This window comes from Ixodes scapularis, unplaced genomic scaffold (genome assembly GCF_016920785.2).
Source record: "Ixodes scapularis isolate PalLabHiFi unplaced genomic scaffold, ASM1692078v2 PGA_scaffold0__279_contigs__length_252992795, whole genome shotgun sequence".
In the NCBI taxonomy this organism is placed as follows: Eukaryota; Metazoa; Arthropoda; class Arachnida; order Ixodida; family Ixodidae; genus Ixodes; species Ixodes scapularis.
Genome location: NW_024609835.1, coordinates 218734969 through 218750051, shown reverse-complemented (window position 1 = coordinate 218750051; position 15083 = coordinate 218734969). Strand labels below are relative to the sequence as shown.

Sequence of the window (15083 nt, the reverse complement as noted above, 5' to 3'; positions counted from 1 at the left end):
GAACCTCTGAAGCAGATCTTCAATACTGTGTCTAATAAAGATCGTGCGAGTGGAAAGGCCTTGATTGATTTAACGTTCTCACTTAACTTAGTCAAATAATAAATTGCTCTACTAGGGGTGAATCACCGCTAGATTTGGTCTTTTTAAATGAGCGCTGGCTTCGTAAAAAATACAGAAGCGAAGTTTGCGAAGGTATTGCTGATCATGATATGGGGCTTACGTCAATTCTTTTAGGTCAAAGATTGCGATCTTTACCTGTTCTGTTAACAGTTCCAGATTTAAATAATGCTGAAGAAGTTTCTATCATCGTTTTTTTTTAAAATTGTCTTTTGATAAGTTTGAACAAATGTCTTTTGAATGTGGTTCTAAGATTGAAGCGTTGTGGTACTACTTTGAGAGTATTGTGAACAAGTGTATATTGAAGTATGTACCTCTGTCAGGCGTTCTTGGGCACCGGCAGGGCGAAGGTTCAAACGGACCGTCTCGCGACACCGCCGTGTGGTGGGGGAGGCGATTGTTCTCCCCGTGGTCTGGGTACCCCCGAACACTCTCAGGAGAGGACCACGGCGGAAAGTGATTTGTCGCTTTTTCAAGGGCCGCGCCTGCCATCGGCAAAGAAAACAGACGCGGCCAACTCTTCTCCAGGCGCAACACCAGAGACCGGAAGCCATGGCCAACTACGCCGAAGCGAGGACCCCCCTTTTGCCGATGTGGGTTTGTGTTGTGTGTGCGTGTTTGACTCCGGCAAGTCGAGTGTTCTGGAACAAGGAATGCGACCTCTGCGGCAACACGACGCCTGGGGATGCTGCAGCGCCTCGGGCATGGTGCGCCCTCAGTGCCGTCTGCAACGTGCAGCTGCGAACGGGTTGACCAGGAGAGGGTGTGGTGGACGGACCCGCGGTGCGAGGGACGAATGGAGGGGACAACACGGAGGGAAAGGAGGACAGCGAGAATTCCGGAGGGTGGTTTTTTGAACCAGGGAGACGAGGACGGACGGACTTGAGAGCCAGACTCGTTTGCTGATATTACCCAAGACTTCTGATTGAATCAACTCACTAAACAACTCGTCGTCATGTCGCTAACAGAGATCAGGGTCAGGAGCTACTATCAGGCCTTCTGTGATCGGAGCACCCGGCGGGAGGCACCTATCTCCTCAACGAAAGAAAAAGACTAATGTTCATAATCCATGGATTAACAGAGATGTTTTGCATTTGAAACGTAGAATTGCCTGAGTGAGAAAGAATTCTAAATCTAATAGGACAGAGACATGCCGCCAGATTCTTTCGGAACTAAATGCACAACTTAAACCTGAAATCTCAGAAGCAAAGAAAAAATATTGTAATACTTCGCTCCGCTCTTTCAGGAGAAGTGCGCCACAAAAGTTCTGGCGTTATATCTTACCTAGGGATAAGTCATCTGTCCAAAGTAATATTACCGCGGCTGAGTTCAATTCTTTTTTTAAATCGGTATTTACTACTGACAACGAAGTTATCCCAAGCCTCTAACTTAACGATGCGGACGTAATTAGTGACATTTTCATCACACAGGAGGAAATTTTTAACTTAATTTTGAATAAATTAGACACTAAAAATGTACTGGGCCGGATATACCAAACACCTTTTCGAAAAGGTACGGAGAATGGATGTCCAGATATTTACAAGTTCTGTTTTGTTTTTCTCTTGAGCATTCAGTATTACCAAACGACTAGAAGACCGCAAAACTAATTCCGTTACATAAAGAGGGTGACTGGAGCAGAGCATTAAACTTTAGGTCAATATCTTTAACTAGAACCACGTGCAAATCGCTAGAGCATATCGCTTTTAAAAATATTTATGTCACTTAAATAAGCATAACCTAATATATAAAAATCAACATGGGTTTAGAAAATCACTTTCGACGACAACTCAGCTCATAGAATTCACTCGTGACTTGGCTGAAACCATTAACGAGATGGGCCAGACTGATGTAATATACTTTGATTTTCCTAAGACCTTTGACACGGTGTCTCATCCAAAGCTGCTGGCAAAACTTTCCAACATATTCAAAAACTCGCAAAATATAAATTGGATAACCGCGTATTTATCAAACTTAAGCCAATATGTTTATTATAACCAGGGGCGGATGCAGGAATTTCCTGAGGGGGGAGGGGGAGGTGTCAGGTGTTGGTCAGCGTCTCATATGTTTAGGAACCCCTTCCCCCTTTCCTTCGTTTTACACCCTAACGTTTACACATGTAGAAATCAAGAGGGAGATCAAAACATCCGGACCCCCCCCCCCCCCCCCCCCCTTTAAATCCGCCCCTGACTTTAAGAAAGTTGATTGGGACAAACTGCTCGTTACTTCAGGAGTGCCCCAGGGTTCCGTGCTTGGGTTACTTTTGTTTTTAATTTTCATTAATGCCATTCCAACCAATGTTGATGTCCCGCCTAGATTGTTTGCTGACGACTGTATTATATATAAAACAATAAAAAGCCATACCGACAATTTTACACTACAGGAAGCTTTGAATGAGACAGCGCGTTGGATTAAAAAATCGCAAATGAAGCTAAATTATTTGAAAACAACCGTCATGACAATCTCCTGTAAAAAAAAGAAAAAAGCCAGTTCAATCGAGTTACTTATTTGATGGACAATCAGTAAAGCGGATCGAGGAGTACAACTATTTAGGACTTCTATTTAACAATAAACTGAACTGGAACCAGCACTTAGAATTAACGATTAACAAAGCGAATGGCACTTTGTTTGCTTGTCGTAGCCGTAGGAAATTAAAATCTGCTGATTTTGACGCTAAACTTAGTTCTTATGAAAGATTTATTAGGTCTCTGCTTGAATATGCTAGTTCAGTGTGTGCCCTTTCACACAAAACGGTATCAACAAGCTTGAAAGTATCCAAAAGTCAGCTGCTCGGTTTATTTTTAATGATTATCGGAAAGAAACATTGTCCACTGAATTAGTTATTAAAGCAAAGCTTCAACCGTTGCAAATGAGAGCAAAAATTAAAAGATTGAAATTGATGTTTAATATCCTTAACAGCGCTCTTTATGTTCAAAGTTCTAACTACATACAACCATTATCGACCGGGTCCTCAAGTCCAAACCACACAAGAACGTTAAAACAAAACAGGTTGATAAACGACTGTTTTAGATATACTTTTTTTTCCCTTGGGCAATTTAATATTGGAACCAGTCACCGAATGATGTCATCGTCAACAGAACTGTTGCTATTTTTGTATCAGCTGTTGAATTTATACTTAATTGAGTTTTCATTTATAAATCTGCATCTTGTTTACATGTTTGTACCCATTCCTACCATGGCTCCTTGAGCGGATCCAGTAGTATTCCTAAATAAATAAAAATAAATAAACTGATCCTGGAAACCTGAAATCTAGGACGCATACAAAGCAATAATTTTTGAAAACCCCTAATTCAAATAAAATTTGGATAGACTTCTAGTTCCGTAACCCAGATAGCGAAATGCTATTCTGGATTGTTTCGGTAGGGATAGTGTTGTGTAAATTTAATGTTTATTGCATTGACTCGTGTCGGACATGTGCCTGTCGATGTTATGTTCGTGTGGCGTTTAGAAAGGCAATTCGTTCCATGCGCCTTCTTTGTTCTAATAATAACTTTCTTGATGATGATGTAATCAAATGTGAGCAGTTGTGCGCAGTTTGCGTGTAGTGCTGAACACCAAATTAAACTTCGACATTTTTGTTATAACAGTGGTACGTCTGAGTGGTAGGCATTGTGACTCGTCCAGAGATGCACAATTTCTTGATAATCTGAATGGACAATTCCAATACATTTTTTCTTCGTTTATATATATAAAAGAAAACGATGAAAAAGAGAGAAAAAAAAAAAAGACGGACGCTATAATATTTTTGTTGGGTGGACTTAGTCGTACTGTTTAGGCTGTCATTTTATGATTCTTAGGCCTTTACATCTGCAGCAGCCCCCAGCGACGTGCGGAAGAAAATTAAAAGAAGCCAGCACGACCAGACAGATCATCACGGCGCGAGAAAAATAAACTGAACCGCAAGAAGAGCAGCCACTGCCAGCGCGGCTCAAGACGAGTGGAATATAAAACTATGCAAATTTAGTAAATCAATTATTTGAAGGTCGACGACCCTTTCAAAATTTCGAGACTGGCCTCAGCTCAGTGTTTCGCCCTTTAATGTGTTCGTTTTTCGGTACAACGTTTATTTTGTATAATCTAATGAGGCATCGAGGTGTGGAATAAACTCAGAAAAACTGTTAAAACCACGGTATGAAATGTGATAAATCCAAATTTTTGTGAATCTTTTAATAAAAAAAAAAAGCTTGTCGGTCACAAGAGACATCACCGCAATTTTGTTTAAATGTGTGCAAGAGATATTGTCTAAAGCAATGAAGTTAATTGATTATTTGAGTAATTTAAGAAGCAGCCTTACATTTTATATAATCAAAATGTACCTCGTCTGCGTTTGTTTGCGACGAAAAATGTAAATTATCCCATATATACTTCCGTGCTAATGATTAAAAAAAAAACCAACCTATTAAGCTTTTTGCATTTTGTGTTCGATAAGTTTCTGGCTTTTTATTAACTTCCTTGAGGGCACAGCATCACTTAAGCCTTTTAGCAGCATATATATATATATATATATGTGGTGCTTTTTAAGCTTAACAGATTTGTTTAAAAAAAGGAATGAAAGTTACGCTTAGGCGGTTAGCGCAGAAGAGTTATACGGCCAGCGGGACGTAGTATAGGGGGCTAATCGTAACGATCAGTCGGCGAATTAATTAAAATTCGTTAATTAACTTTTTAATAATTAAAACATACATATGGTTGCATTTAGAAACTTGCTCAGGCTAGCAATTGCGGAACGCGGTTGATTAGATTGTCATCGTGTTCGGGAACCGCTATCCTTGTACCTGCTCCACAAGTGGTAACTTTAGTGTATTACTACGCTTCTCACGTGCTAAAAGTATTTCTGAAAAATTACTGAATTAGCTGTTTTCGATGACACCGTGAAAGTTTCTAACTGTCTAATTGAAAGGCTAATTAACAAATTTTAATTGATTCGCTGACTGATCGTTACGATTAGCCCCCTATACTATGTCCCCCTGGCCTTATAACTCACCTGCACTAACCACATAAGTGTAATTTTCACGACTTTTGTTAAGCAAATTTTTTAATCTTAAAAGGTAGCACCCTATGTCCCTGTCTCTCTCTCTCTCTATATATATATATATATATACATACGGCCACTAAGGAAATAAATTAATGAATATAGAAATAAGTATAGATAACGCAACATGAGTGTATTTTTGGCGAAACCGGCAAGAAAAGGAAGAAAACGACGCTTGCCTGTCGTCCGTCATTATTTTTAATTTTCGCCATTTATTATAAAATTTAAATGTTTGTTAAAGCTTCTTTGACAAGCTAAGGAAGCCAATTTCAAGCGGAAAATAATTAGGGCTGGGCAGTTGATCCAGTAACCTACCGATTACTCAATTATTACTTTAATGATGACTTTTTTACCTTTTAATCGATTAAAGTTTTACGAACCAACGCCGGTAAAAATCAAACGTTTTAAATGAAAAAGACGCTTTAAAACGTTTTAAACACCAACGCATTAGACACAAGAAAATTAAACGCCCAGAAAAGTAAAAATCAAAACATGACCTGGACGAAGACGGATGTTGAACGGTAGACTTAGGTGAAATGGTAATTAAAGGTAAATTGTAGGGGAAAGATTAGTAACTCTAGACAAGTGCGAAAGTCAAGACGTATCCCGGTCACCTCAATGCCGTGGCAGTGTCCGTTTAGCGCAGCGGAGAATATTGTAAACAACAAAAGGAAGTCGTTCTTGTCGGAAAATATCAACGAACTCCTTTGCCTCATGCAGATGAAGTGTGGTTGTCTTCTATCAGTGGTCAGCGACATGAACGTTGAATAATTTTCAAAATCGCATCGCATTCCGTGTATCAAAACTGAGCAAAAGGAAAAAAAAAGTAATTTGGACTTTTAAAAACAATATGCAAGAATATGAATGAGACCGAATAATCGATTAATTTATCGATTAAAGGCTAGTGATTAATCGGGTTAAAATTTCTAATCGACGCATAAATAATATCTGTGCACAGACAAGGGTATCACGCTCCGTCAAAAACTGTCGCATTAATATATTTATCAATAGTAATAAGCCGACTTAGCCACAAAACTGTGACGTGTTATATAACTAACATACCGTCACGGTTCTTCCCTACCCGTTAATGTAAAACTATTAATGCATAATCCCCTGTTTCAGTCCCATTTAAATTACTGTAGCCTCGTTTGGAGTAATACGACGTTCCCAAACTTGCAGAAGCTGTATTTATTGCAAAAAAAAATATTGAGAATTATTTGTAATGTGCCTTATGATTACCATAGTGAGGGCTTGTTTCGAAAGTTCAGAATGCTAAAAATATTTAACTAATGCCGAACGATCACGTTTATCTAACCCAACGCATGGAATATTGGAGGGTTACCGGCTGTAAGACAAACTATGGTACACAAACATTATGTTACACTATACCTAAATTGCTCAACTAGCTCGCCAGTAACGAAATTTGTATGGAGTCCATATCAACTAAAGATTTGCGTTCATTCTATTTGCGCTTGCGACTCTTCATTGATGCATATTATGTTACCTATTATCTACTTGTTTGTTTGAACTGTATAGGGTTATTTTTAGGGCTACAGCAGTGTCTACTGTGTAGTGCTTATAATATTTCTGATGAAGGTTTTGTCTTCTCATGTACATGCGTGTGTCTGCTTTTCTTTATTTAATTTTTGTTCTGTGCTGCTGCGCGTGTCATTGTATGGGGCTTCGGGCTTGTCAAGCCTCCACTGGAGTCTTTTTGCCCTCTGTCCCTCCAATTGATTTGGAAAATAAAGATATTATTAATATTATTATTTATTAATATTATTAATATTATATGAATGAGCAGTACAATGAGCAGAAACCGTCATCTTCGTTTACTCATATTGGAGGTTGAGTGATAGTCATACAAGACATCTAAGTTGTGCGTAACACGCTTCAGCAAACTTGATTATATAGTTAGTAAATAAAAGAGAAATCCAGTTGAACGGTTAATTTTTTTCATAAACAATTAAAGCAAGGGCCTATGCCAAAATTCCCCACTAATGCGTTCGCTCATTTTAAGATGAACACGAGCCTGTAGAACGCTGTGCCCTATGCCTCGATTTGTGTTTAATACTGCATATACTACGTTACGGAAGCTTCTAAGACAGGGACGATGATGATGCCGCGCAGGCGCAGCAAGTGTGATGACATAGACCTATTAGGCATTTGATACAGTAAAACATATAGGTTGGGAACCAGGGACAGCAGTAAAAACATAAGACTTACGTTGGGGAGACATTTGGACATTATCTCTTAACTCATTTGTAGCGATATTAATTTTATAAATACTACATAAAGATAGAAGCAAAGGATTCGACTTGACTTTACATAAAGTCCAATGTCTCCATGCGGTAAGGAATACATTGAAAGGAAAATTTATTACTATAACCCATTAAAAAAATAACTAGTAGGACATTGCACGAAGGGTTTCTAAATCGTTTTAGTGCATTGCCACAAGTTGCATTAATAAAAAAAAATTATAAAATCTTTTATATTCAGAACAGCACAGGATGAACAGCCCATAATAGGGAGTTTTAGTAGACCGTGTTTCCACCTCCGCCAGCCCTCCGCTACGAAGAAACCGCCACTGCGCCTGCGCGCCGATTGCCTTGGCTGTTGAGTTCAGGGTAGCGGAGGGGGAAACACGGTCTACTGAAACTCGCTAATGACCCTTCAAGGGGTACGGAAACGAAAATTGAAATATTCAAATTTCTATCGGAAATGAGTCAAGCATGACGGATAATAACCGTAAGTGATAATCGCACGTTTGTATTTCGAGGACTGATATCCTAAATGCCTTCTATTGGCGTGGCAAAGGCAAAACAATTTTTTCGCACTTACTGGAAGGGACGTCTATTCAAGATGGCGGCGCACTTGCGAAAAAGGTCTATAAGGGAGGGCGCTGCGGTCAAATGCTCAAATCCGTATATAACCACGTTCCATACCACACATTCCATACCAACGGAACCCGGAACTCAACACTACCTATGACATTGAACCTATGAGCAATAAAAAAAAAAAATCAGCACCATCAGCATTATTTATGAACAAAATCAGTATCATCAGCACCACCAGAGGTTCGCCCAAATCAACAAAATACACCACGCGGAGATGCGGTCATTTTTTTCTATAGCATCTTCTTTGTAAGCTGTCTGAAGCAGTAAAAAATCCGCTGCCTTTTTCCATAAACAAAAAAAGAATCACGGCCATACTTCGTTTTTAAATAAAACGTTGCAAAAAAAAAAAGTCAAGGGCTTGGATTTGGGAGGGGTAAATTCTCTGTATCTGGGAAAAGTGGCGCATTCTCTTCCCTCCCCCTCCAAAAGTCCCTCCTTACCCACCTCGAACTTCAGGGTTTGCGACGGAGGCGCCCTCTGGAATTTCCCAAGCGTCTCGGAGTCTCGGCCAGCTGGAGCGAGCGAGTTGCCTATCGTGTGGACTTTTCTCGTCATATAAGTGTGGCAATTACCAGCCCGCATTCGCATCCGACCGTCCTGAAGCCGCTCTAGATCTGTTCGTCCAACCGTGGATCCCGAAAGGGCTTTCGATAATCGTCCCAATCGTCCCTACCGAGTTTTATTAGGTCAGTGTCTCGTGAGTGCGTAGTGTTCGGCTTCACAGGAATTGCAAGTCGCTTTTAATCATCATATCGGACCGCCGAATCGCGATTATATTCTTCACGATTTTAAATTATTCACTAATTTTTAATATGTCCTTGGCGACCTTTTGGGAGGGTTTGGCCTACGGGCGCTAAAAAGAGTTTGTCGGCACAGAAAGCAAGATACTATTTTCTTTTTAATCGGGGAAGCGTTGATGCGGTTGACGCTAAGCTAACATTTTTAAGCTGACTGCAGTACTATTAATGATAAAAATCGCTACGTGTTTCTGTGCATGCTGTAAAAATTTGCGACACCGTGAGCCTCTCGGTACGGACAACGGGGCTACGCGGTGCCGCTATTCTTCCGAGCGTAATAAATACTATTTTCTTTATTTTATTTAATGAAACCGTTTTTAGAAATGCAAAATTTGTTTTCGTTTAGTTTTGATACTCCGTAATTTTATCAGCGTCTGTATCTTCTTTGTTTGTCGTGCATCCTAACAAAAAAAAAAAAGGATCTAGGTTTTATTACGATTAACTCTGCTTTTATATCCCTGGACCAGCGTCCTAGGGCTAGAAACCTGGTGCAGAATTGGGAACCAGCGCCCGGGTTCAGCACCTAATCGAGTGCTTACGAATGTTACTTTTATACAATTTTAATGTAGACCTTAAAGTTCTCTATTCAACACGTCAGTATTCATACATATTAATTCTTGTAGGTGCATTTAAGGCCTCTGGAGTCTACATCAAATCTAAGAAAAGAGTCAAGCAATTGCAGGTTATTTCAGTAAAAGGGAATGAGGCAAAAATAATTTAAATCTCATCTAGAGAAGAATCCCAAACAAGTGAATGCGAGATCAAAATCTCCATGAAAATACATAAGCACAGATGACGTTAAAAGAACAAAATCAGTCACAATTTAATTTATTTCACAACTGCCAGTTGTATTTCACAACTGCCATGCTTTCTTAACACTTCACAAATGTGCAGGCAGCTTTACTGACAGGTGCAGTTACTTGTACATATTATAAAATACTTCTAAAGCCCTTAGATCTTCTAATGCTGTTACTGGTACGGTACACCTGAAGACAATAAATTGTGGAAACTACATGGGGTTAAACATCAAGCTGCTTGATGAGACGGGTATGCAGGTATCCGACTTTAGATGCATACTCAAGATAAGGATGCGTGAGTATGTTATATGCTGCAAGTTTGACTCACCTTGTATGCTAAAGAATCCATCAACATTTGCATTATGTCTCACACGAACTTGAAATCGTGGAGATGCCAATGAAGTGTGCGCTCTTCAGGCAAAAGCCAGCCCGATTCCCCGGTACCACATTGAAACGATGGGAACCACAAGAAAGATGGATCCTAAAAAGTTTTAACAGTAAGAAAGCACAAAACAAACAGAGGGACAAAAACAGACATGTACAAGCTTTCAGTTTACAACAACATATATTTGACGCCAGCGAAGTCTGCACCAACAACCGTCGGTGGGGAAAGGGGGAACGAGCAAGAGGGAGAAAAGAAGGGAGAGAAGGTTGAGAGGGAAGAAAAGGGGGGAGGGAAGGGAAGATAGCGTTTCCGCATACGAAGCTGATTGACGGCCGAAGGCCGAGGGGGGGGGTCTAGTTGTTCAAGGTTGTGCAATTGGAGTCCGAGAAAACGCCGGCCTCAGAAACACCAGTTCTGGTTTTGTCAACGAGAGGGATGGGGAAGCAATGTTATTCTTGGTGGTAGTCATCCTATTAGCCCCGAGAAGTTCGCGTGGCGCCCCCTTACGGCGAACCGGGGTGACGTCACGGCGAGGAGAGAATTTTTCCCCGACTCGGCCCGCTCGCCCTGTGGAGGCTGTGACGACGGTAGCTGACGGCGCTCTCGTTTCTATTTAATTTTTTTGGCGTGTTTTTCGTTGAAGTGAAACTTTTTTTTTTATGTGCCTTTATTGAGGTATGGTCTGTAGCTACAGGCGAAACTTCAACCAACATTTTAAGCATGGTTGACAGGGCAGGCAACGCATGAATCGCAGCTGGTATATGAAAATAAAGAAATATGGCCACGATTGCAGGAGCATCACTATAGATTTACATCTCGCACAATAAATGATGCTGATGGTCTGAATGAATTGGCAGGTTATGTATATTATTTTTTTTTGTATCTCTGTTTTTAAACAAGATTGCCGAAGCAGAAAAGCTGCATGCTGTTCGAGCAACATGTTAAATACAGCCTGGGCCATGAAGAGAGAATTACAAGTAAGACAGCCCAAGTGCAGGGGCAAAGTAAAAAAAAAAAACAAAAAAAACAAGGAACATTTATTATATACATTGCTCGCATTTGACCTTTGCTGGATTCGGATAGTATTTCAATAGACTACACGGGTGGTATCTGTGGACTTGTTTATATCAACCCCCAAGTAATGCACAACAAACGTTAGCGAAGGTGTCTAGCTCGTTATTAGCCCCTTAAGCCCTAAAATTGAAATTTTACTTAAATCGAATTGTCCTGAAGCTAAAATACCTGAAGCTTTTCTCCCGCAGACTGTCGCCCTTCACAGGTTCCACATTTTCTGCTGATAGTGCTGCATCTACCACTGGGCAGACGTTCGAATGCTTGCTTTTACTCCTGTTTTTCTCTGATGTCAGAGAGTCCAGCTCTAGGGAGTTTGGAGGCTGAAGAATCTTTTGGAGACCTTCTGCAGTGTCCCTTTTAATTGAAAATGACAATTCAGACTAAACGGTGTATTTTCGGAATACCCAAGGCTGGAATAAAGAATGACAGGAAAAAGTATAAACATTCCATATTACGGCACTATTGCCGTGCATAGTTTGGCCGATACATTTACAGACAACTGGGGGCAATTCGGCCGTTTTTGCTGCAACCATACAAGCTAATTTCCAGTAATTGGGCAGCTTCTAAGAAATATGCCTGCATGCGTGTGTAAACTATATAATTAATTCACGAAGAAGCTACATTTATCTGAAACAACCCTGTTCCACGAGCACTTTCAAGATCATCAGACGCATGGCCTTTAAAACATGTGCGAACCAGCGCATGCAGAGTGGCAGCGCAGATTCAAAGTCGCGAGCTAATTTTCCGACCACCCCAAAGGCCCATGATATAAATGCCACTTCAAATGCCTTGAAAGCGGGATGTGATATCGTCTTAAATCGTGAACGTGCAAGGAACAGAATTCCAGCTTTTGAAACACTCGCGCCACCGCTTCACCGACCCCTCGCAAGATTGCCTTGTGTCGTGTGGACGGACGGGGAGGTTCATCGGCGGAATTGCCTCCACCGATAGCTTTCGGGATTTTTAACCCAATTTTAAAGTTAAAAGGGACAAGCAGGCTTATAAAATGTACGGAAGCACGTTAATATCGGCCTAACTAAACGTCATGTACACCGAGTAAACGAAGTCCAGCTCCTCGAAGAGCTTGCGGCACACAACGCCAAACCAGGAAACCGGTGCTGGGAAGCGAGCCGATGCGAGATCGCGGAGCGGAGTACTCCCCCTGACGTCACGGTACACCTCACCCAATCCGGGCGCGGCGACCGCAGCGACGCTTGTGTTCGCTCTCGGGGCTAATAAGCTTCAATTATCTCCCTCCCATAGCGCTCCCGGTGTCCCCCAACTACTTTGGTCTCGTTGAACAAAGGCGTGCATGCCTGGCACTCCTTACCGTGAACTATAATAGGATGCAATGACCCCTCTGGCTGTGACGCGCATTCAATGTGGTGTTCTCGGAGGCGATCATTTATGCATCGGCCTGTTTGGCCGATATATTCCGCACCGCAGGTCAAAGGAATCGAGTAGACTTTTTCTTTTGCGCATCGAACGAATTGAGAGCCGTGTTTTTTTGCACATGCTGGGGGGGAACTGGCGTTGTTAACCAGTTTGCACATGGAACCCAGTTTGAACCTGCATTTGAAAATGACCTTGGTGCCAAAGCGGGACGCGAGAGACTTGACGCGGTGCGCCACGTTATGCATGTAGGGAATGCAGGCGATCCTCCCGCCCGGAGCAGCCCGTGAGGTGCGGGGAGTTCGATTTACGATGAGCCTCTGCGTGACAGAACTGAGAAGGTCCATCGGGTACCCTGCCTTGAGAAGGCGGTTAAATTGTGTTTTCGCACTCGAGGTTGAGTGGTGACTGCACGACCTGCTGCGTGCAGAGGTGATCAACGAAGTGACCACCCCCGTCTTAACGGACCTGGAATGGGAGCTGGAAAAGGGAAGAACTGGTTTCTCCGAACGTTGCCGAAACGCCCAGCAGATACCCGTCTCAGTCGTATTCAACCTGATGTCTAAGTACTGCAGTCCCTCCTCCGTGGGGTCTTCTCTCTTAAAGTTGAGGCTGCCTGCCGCGCTGAGAAAACAAGGCGAAATAGAATGGACCGGGGTTCCTGTGGGGTGAATTACAAGATAGTCATCCACATAGCGCACTACCTGACATCCGGGCACGATGCTCCGTAGTTCCTCGTCGATTGTCCTATCTACGAAGGAAAGATAGATTTCACTCAGCACCGGTGCCAGGCAAGACCCAATGCATACACCTGATTTTTGAATAAACACTTCTCCGTTCTGCTCAATCATTGTAGAGCGGAGGTAAAGCTGGAGCAACTGGATAAACCCAGACAGTGGAATGCCTGAAGCGTTCTGGAACCTGCACAGGCCGAACTCATTGATGGCCTCATCAACGCACTTAATTAGGAAAGGAATGTTTAAACTATAATACATATCCTCGATGTCGTAAGAAAACACTGACAGTGGAACGGGCGCGTTATGTAAGGGAGTCAAAACCGTAATTAGCTCGTTAGAGTTACGAATTCGGAACGGCTGGGAAGGGGTGAGAAGGGAGAGGTGTTTTTGGAGAAAAAGCGCAAGGGGCTTCTGCCAGCTTCCGCCTTCCGAAACAATGGAGCGGAAGGGCAATTCCGGTTTGTGAGTCTTCGCTGAGAAGAACAGGGATAAGTACTGCTTGGATGGTTTCATGACGGAACTTTTGAGTTTCGGGAGATTAAGCTCGGAGCACAGCTCTCTAACTCTGGACCGAACAGACCCCGAAGGCCGCCCCTTTACTCGACGAAAGTTTTTGTCATGAGCTTGTTCTACCCTCTGCCGGTACTGGTCCTCACCCATGACGACGAAACCTCCAGTCTTGTCGGCCTCAAGAAGCTTGAGGTCTGAAGATCGGAGTTCATCCACAGCTGACTTGACGGTGAACTTGGTGGAGGGCGCCGGCACAGGGTGGGTGCACACGGATCGCACCGCTGCTCCCAGGAACTCGTGGCGTTCTTTTTCTGGAACCGTTGATGCCACCTGATGCACCGCAGCTAGCTGATCGATTCTCGGCACCTGGGAGTCCGGTGCAAACTTGGGGCCACATGAAAGGGCGGTCTTGGTGTTCTCAGAGAGCTCGACTCCGGAAACATTAATTGGCGGATCAAATCCTGAGCTCGTGTTAGCCCGGCTTGAGGTGGCCACCCCCGCAATTACATCCCTCCAGGATGACTCCAAGAGCTGCGCAGCGGCTTCCTGCAGAAAGATAAACGACGCGTGCTTGCCGTAGGATGGTCCGAAGCACGATGTCATGAATCCCGGAAGAACAGCCGCTGTCAGTCGGAGCTCTTCAGACAATTCTTTGCGTGATATCTGCATGATCCTGTGACCTGATGACCAGTTGTGGGAGTGGAAGCCGAGGGCTTGAAACACCGAGGGGTGCACGACATTCTTGTCGTGCACCCCTTGGTGTTGCGGGGGTGGCCACCTCAAGCCGGGCTAACACGAGCTCAGGATTTGATCCGCCAATTAATATTTCCGGAGTCGAGCTCTCTCAGAACACCAAGACCGCCCTTTCATGTGGCCCCAAGTTTGCACCGGACTCCCAGGTGCCGAGAATCGATCAGCTAGCTGCGGTGCATCAGGTGGCATCAACGGTTCCAGAAAAAGAACGCCACGAGTTCCTGGGAGCAGCGGTGCGATCCGTGTGCACCCACCCTGTGCCGGCGCCCTCCACCAAGTTCTCCGTCAAGTCAGCTGTGGATGAACTCCGATCTTCAGACCTCAAGCTTCTTGAGGCCGACAAGACTGGAGGTTTCGTCGTCATGGGTGAGGACCAGTACCGGCAGAGGGTAGAACAAGCTCTTGACAAAAACTTTCGTCGAGTAAAGGGGCGGCCTTCGGGGTCTGTTCGGTCCAGAGTTAAAGAGCTGTGCTCCGAGCTTAATCTCCCGAAACTCAAAAGTTCCGTCATGAAACCATCCAAGCAGTACTTATCCCTGTTCTTCTCAGCGAAGACTCACAAACCGGAATTACC

At 43.1% G+C, this 15083-nt stretch overlaps 1 pseudogene; it reads right to left on the bottom strand.

Moving 5' to 3' along the window:
- Positions 1-10443: 10443 nt before the first annotated feature.
- Positions 10444-14425, bottom strand: LOC120843507 (annotated as a pseudogene).
- Between the last annotated feature and the right edge of the window lie 658 nt (positions 14426-15083).